The 6,299-nt window shown below is 46.3% G+C and overlaps 1 pseudogene; it reads right to left on the minus strand.

Annotated features, from left to right (window-relative positions):
- Positions 1–325: 325 nt before the first annotated feature.
- Positions 326–1,292, minus strand: LOC139705884 (olfactory receptor 2A12-like; annotated as a pseudogene).
- Positions 1,293–6,299: the final 5,007 nt, after the last annotated feature.

Below are 6,299 nucleotides of genomic sequence, written 5' to 3' on the forward strand. Positions count from 1 at the left end.
CACCAGGCAGCTACTGTGGGGAACAGGAATGCACACCTCAGCGAGATCTGAGGCTTCGGAAGACAGAGAAGACGGAATCAAATGCTATGCAAGGGTAGAGTCTGAGGGAGGTTCACCGGTATGCCGTCCGAACCAGCAGAGCGATGCTCCAAGACTCTCTATGTGAACACCTACGCATGTCCATTTGCAGAGGAGAAATTGAGCTGGAAGCACTAGGGAAGGTTTGCAAAAATGCAGTGGTGATCTTCACCTGCCAATCTGCCAGACTGGATTTCCATGATGGAATTTGGATGTGAGCATGCTGAGAAGGAAAGTGGGCATGTGGCTAGCGTCTAAGGAGCGCAGCCTGTGGCTTTCGCGCTGCCCGGTATCTCCCTATCACCCTCCCCAGGGCTCCCTGAACCTCCTTGTTCCTCAGGCTGTAAATGAAAGGATTCAGCATGGGGTTGATAACTGCGTAGAACAGGGAGATGAGCTTGTCCCCCTCCGCCCGCCGAGTAAAGGGACTTGGGCCTCAGGTACCTGATCAGCCCCGTCCCGTAGTAAATGGTCACCACAGTCAGGTGGGACGTGCAGGTGGAGAAGGCTCTTTTCCTGCCCTCCGAAGAGTCCACCCTCATCACAGCCAGCAGTATGCGAAGGTAGGAGAGCAGAATGAGGAGGAAGTGTACCATCACGGTTCCAGCGCCCCCTACCGCCATCATGGCTTCCTGCAGCGTCGTGTCTGCACAGAACAGGTGCAGAAGGATGGGCAGCTCACAGAAAATGTAGTCCACCACATAGGGACCGCAGAGTGGGAGGATGATGCAGGAGAGCGGCACCACCGAAGCGAAAAAACCCAGCGCCCAGGCTCCCAGCGCCAGCGCGACGCACGCGGGCCAGCTCAGGAGCAGCAGGTATCGCAGGGGGTGGCAGATGGCCACGTAGCGGTCCAGAGCCATCACTGCCAGAAGGAAGCACTCCGTGCATTCGAGGAACAGGGTGAGGTAGGTCTGAGCAAGGCAGAAGGCGTAGGAGATGACCTTCCTGCTTGTGAGAAAGTTGAAGAGCATCTTGGGCACCACCAGCGTGCTGAAGAAGACGTTCAGCAAAGCCAGGTGACAAAGGAAGAAGTACATGGGCGACTGCAGAGAGACATCGAGGACCACTAAGGTGACAACCGCCGTGTTCCCGAAGCAGCACGTCAGGTAGACCAGAGAGAGCAGGAGGAACAGGGGGAGCTCGGCCTGGGGGTGATTGGAGAAGCCCACAAGCACCAGCTCAGAGACGACGCTGGCGTTGGCCAGTCTCATGGCCGCCACTGACCAATGCCTGTGGCAGGGAGGAGAAAGCAGCATCTGAGGAAGGAACCCTGGGGTCGAGCCAGTCCCCCTGCACTCGGCTCCACTGCCAAAGTCAGTGCGTTTTAAACAGAAGTGGCAACCATTTGTGAAATCTCCTTGAACAGCAGAACACTCAGAGCACAGCACTCTCACCCTGTGGCCTGCCTTCTGGCAAAGCAGAACTTTACTTAGGTATTTATTTTAATTACATGTATGATGCAAGGTAGATCTTTAGGTTTCAAGCTGAGAACTTCAGCCATCTCTACTCACTATTTTCCATGTATTCAGTGCACCCCTATATTTTGCTAATCAAATGTTTTAGGTTCAATAAAATAAGGTGACTTGTCCAACATCACACATTGAAAATTTGAATGCTGAAAATAATTCCATTCTCCTCTAACTACAGTAAAAACAGAAATGATAGAATAGTTTTCCCTTATCATGACAAAAGGTTTGTTTTTTTCTTCCTGATCCCTAAGGAAAATAAATTATCATCTCATATTTGTGGAACACTACAGCTAATTGGTCTATTTCAACCACCTTAGTGTTAGTAAAAATAATGTAGTTAATTATCTAAACAATGGAGCTTTTGAATTTCTAGGAATTTCTAGTCATGATCTCCGAGTACATAATACTGTCATTTCAAACCCAGGCCTCTTGATTACTCTAAGCAATGTGGGATTGGCTCTACCGGACTGTGTTTCCCAAATGTGCCCACATCTACAGCAATATACTTCCTATAATCTTTAAAAAAATATGAATTTCATGTTCCTGCTTGTGCTGAAACAGAAGCTGTGGACTGGTCACATGAAGTGCAGAATGTCTTCTAAGACACACATACACCAATGTTCACTGCTGCTACCATGCAGCATAGCACCAAAGGGAAACAAACAGAGCTTCTGAGATATTTTTTTTTCCTCCCAGTGCTGGGGATCAAAGCCATAATCTCATTCCTGCTAGGCAAGTGACAAGTACTCTACCACTGAGTACATTCCCAGTCCTGTTCCTGAGATTCTTTTTTTTTTTTTTTGTACTGTGGATTTTGAGACAGGGTCTCCGTAAGTTGCTTAGGACCTCACTAAGTTGCTGAGGCTGGCCTTGAACTTGTGATCCTCCTGCCTCAGCCTCCTGAGTTGCTGAGATTACAAGTTTGTGTCACTCTGCCCAGCTCTGAGAATATTTTGAATTACAGCAGTGCAGAAATCATAAAACATGGAGCCCAATATTCACATAAACTCAGACGTCACTCTTTTCTCCACTGAGTTCTATTTCTACTATTTTTCTCTTTGTCCTGCTTAAAATCCCCCCCTTTGTCGCTTCCCTGTTTGATCCTTTATGAAGGATATTTCTAGATTTTTCCATCTATTTTCTTCTCAGGGTTTTTCCATTTTGCACAGCCTACATCAATCAATGAGCAGGACTACTTGACACCAAGCCACATGGTGGGGGAGGATAAAAGGGAAAGAGAGGCCCAGATGAAGCCAGAGAGGGAGAGCTGGAACTGGAGGATGCCTACAGGGAGGGAGGAGCTTGGGGAGAGGAGTCTCCATACTTGCCTGCTTTTAGATGTTAGGCAACATGTTCATTCATAGTTGGTACTGGTACTTTGTAAATGAATTGTCCTGAAAAGGATCAAATTTTCAGATCTTCACCTATTAAAGAGGTGGCATGAGGAGCACAGCTTTGTCAGCCACTGGGGCTCCTCACAGTTAAACTTAGCTAGAAATTGTCTCTTCTTCACAAAGTGCTTCTCAGCACTGTGGAACTCAGGTTGCAAAGAATGAGAGGACCATTGTAATAATCTGCAAAGCCCATTTCACGTTCTTAGTCAAGCTTAGAAGCTATTCACATCCTCTTATTCCCTTCCTTACTCCCCCCCCCCCGAAAATTTATATTGCATTCACTGCAAGGAAATGAGAGTGAAGTGAGGGAAAGATGCTTTCTAGGCATCATAAATTGGAATAGAGACTTCAGTGAGTTAAGTGAATTATATTAACAGCCAAAGTTTTAGCTGAATCCCAAAGGGAACCAGTTAACTTCATGTAAAAAATAAAAACTAATTAATTATTGTGCCTCTTACTTTTGATGCAGACAGCTCATTAATGCAACTTTAATTTCCTACTGATGGTGCCAGGTGTTGACTCTGTTACTTCTCTGAGAGGAACACCTTAATTTGGAATTTTAAATTCAAAAAATTTAAAACTAATATGTTAATGACATATTTTAAGACACACAAATTTTCTGAACAGAAAATTTGCAAAATCCTAGGTAAATTCAATTATGTTATAAATATAAGTAATAAAATTAACAAAGAAATGTTATGTTACTTAAGTGTGGATAACTCTTTTGTGGTCAGACATATGCCATTCTCCAAAGCAAGAACACTGGCAAGGGCTAGGGTTGTGGCTCAGTGGGAGAGCGCTTGCCTAGCATGTGTGAGGCACTGGGTTTGATCCTAAGCACCGCATAAAAATGAAATAAAGATATTGTGACCGCCTATAACTAATATATATATATATATATATATATATATATATATATATATATATATACATATTTTTTTTTAAAAAAAGAACACTGGCAAGATAAAGCTCCTGGGTGGGCTTCCATAACAACCCTTTAACAAATTTGAATCACAGGCAGAAAAATTGACTTAATTCTGTATAAATTGATAAAAATAACTGTTTTTTTTTGTTGTTGTTGTTGTTACTATTGCCTGTTCCCTTTAAAAGTTGAGTTTTTGAGCATCAAATTATCTCCAGAAAAAATTAGAGGGAACAAGGGCAAAGTTCTGATAATATACAAGATGCTCATGAAACTTACATCTGAAGGGGCAAAGACACCTCACCTGTCCATGTGTTCATCCCAACACATTACCATGCAGTGATAAGCACTATGACTTACAGCTGGGTAAAATAAAGAATAGCCAAAGTACTGGCCTTGATCAAAGTCGAGCAAAGACTTCGTAATGTTGCGACAGGTGAGAGGATACCTGGAGAAATGGAGGATGCAGTAGGTGAGGAAGGATTACTGGAGGGCAGAGTGGAGAGTGCACCCCCGCCCCCATCCATGAGCTCGCTCTTCTGGGGCTGGGGCGACGGAAGAAAGAGGTGCAGGGCACACTGGATAGTGGCCAAGCTGAAGCAGCAGGTGGGTGTGTCTCAGATGCTCCTAAGGGACGTGGGGAGTTCAGATTCTGTTTTAAGTGAACCCTCGACCGTGTCCTCTGTGTGTGTGTGTGTGTGTGTGTGTGTGCGCGCGGCATGAGTCCTCCCTTCCTGAACACCTGAGTGCTTCCTTTTTCTGCGTAATGTCAACTCAGTAAACCACCACACTCAACAGGAGGCAATGTGACTGCAAACTATCACTGTGACCATCTTAGAGAGCGTGCTGTCCCCACACATTGATAATCTATGATGTGCAGTTCTGTAGTGTCCCTGTGACCATCAAAGCGCTTTTTAATCTTTAGTCATTTTAAAGTAATTCATATTCAAACACAATCTCACCATGTGACTGTGAGCTTAGACGATGGGAACACAACACAGCCACCTTCTCCCAGCTGTAGTGACAGATCCTTAACTTGCTCTCTGTGGGGCTGAGGGTCTTGTACTTTGAGGTCCACTCCCAAAGATCTTGTCACTTAGCCTCGTCCCTGGAGGATGTCTGGCCTCAGCCAAGTGTCCTCCAGAGGGTCTTTCGTGGTTTCACTGCATAGGCTGAAGGTGAAGGGATTTGGGAGGGGTGCCATGATCCTGGAGCTTCCTGTCCATGACAGGCTGCTCATCTGAGAGGGGATGACTCAGGCAAAGCTGGGGGTCCCACAGCCACAGAGACCACTGAGCAGAGAGAGGTGCTGCTGCCATGGGCTGCCCTGGGCCTCAGCCCGAGGGCCCCTGCAGAATGGTGGAGATGGTGTGGACCTAGGAACCTCTGTGAATGCCAGGACCTGCTGAGAGGGACAAGGGGCTGAGGAAGCCCAGGGGCTCATGGCACCAGTGTCCACACAAGTCCAGGGGAGGGGTGGCGCTTCCACAGAGAGAGTGATCTGTCAACTTGGACCACAGAGCAGCAGCCCTGCCTTGAGGATGATAAATGGAAGGGTGAGGAGAGAGCCACCCTACCCCAGAGGGGACGAGGAGGTGGGTAGAAGGAACTGGTCTTCTTTGCAGGGTATTGAAAGGGGCTGCAAATGGCCACACAGTGGTCATAGGATGCGACAGCCAAGGGAATAACTCAGAGCTTCCAGAAAGAAAGTAAACAGGACTGGGCGAAGCATCCAGCAAATGAGGCTCTTTTCTGCTGGAAGGAAGCCTGCTAGCCTCACAGAACAGCATGGACTGCCGCAGTCCGGCTGCCGCAAAATAACCGGGGGGTGACGAACAACTTGTGTAGATTGATACAGCAGGAGTAGGAGCCGTTTATTGCAGGACAGGAGCAGTATTTATACATTCCACACAGCTTATCTAATTAGCATAAACTAGATACAGCAGTCAACCAATCAGGAATCTCCACACTTAATGCCTCGCTTTTGTTACTTCTCAAACCACTCCCTCTGGCATTTTGCCAGGCACCATCCAGACTTGTTTACGAACTCTAACATTCCCCTGGCAAAATGCCAGGTGTTATTTTGACTTTGTTTACAGACTCTAACAATGGGCTGTGGTTAATATTTCACCGAAAGCAAGAAATACTTGGAAGAGAGGAGCCTGCCCAACAATTAGGACAGTGATGTCAAGCACTGCACCAAATAGGACATTAAAAACATCAAGAAAAGGCTCCGGGCCCTGGTGCTGGCACCTCCGTAAGAGTGCATTTCACAATGCTCAGTGCATTGTCATGATAAAAACACTCAAAAAACTTGGGATAGAAGGAAATTTCCTCAACTTGTAATAAGGAACATGTATGAAAATCCACAGTCAACATATTACTCAATGGTGCAAGACAGAAACCTCTTTCATTACCATCAGGAGCAAGACG

This window comes from Marmota flaviventris, chromosome 5 (assembly GCF_047511675.1).
Source record: "Marmota flaviventris isolate mMarFla1 chromosome 5, mMarFla1.hap1, whole genome shotgun sequence".
Classification (NCBI taxonomy): Eukaryota; Metazoa; Chordata; class Mammalia; order Rodentia; family Sciuridae; genus Marmota; species Marmota flaviventris.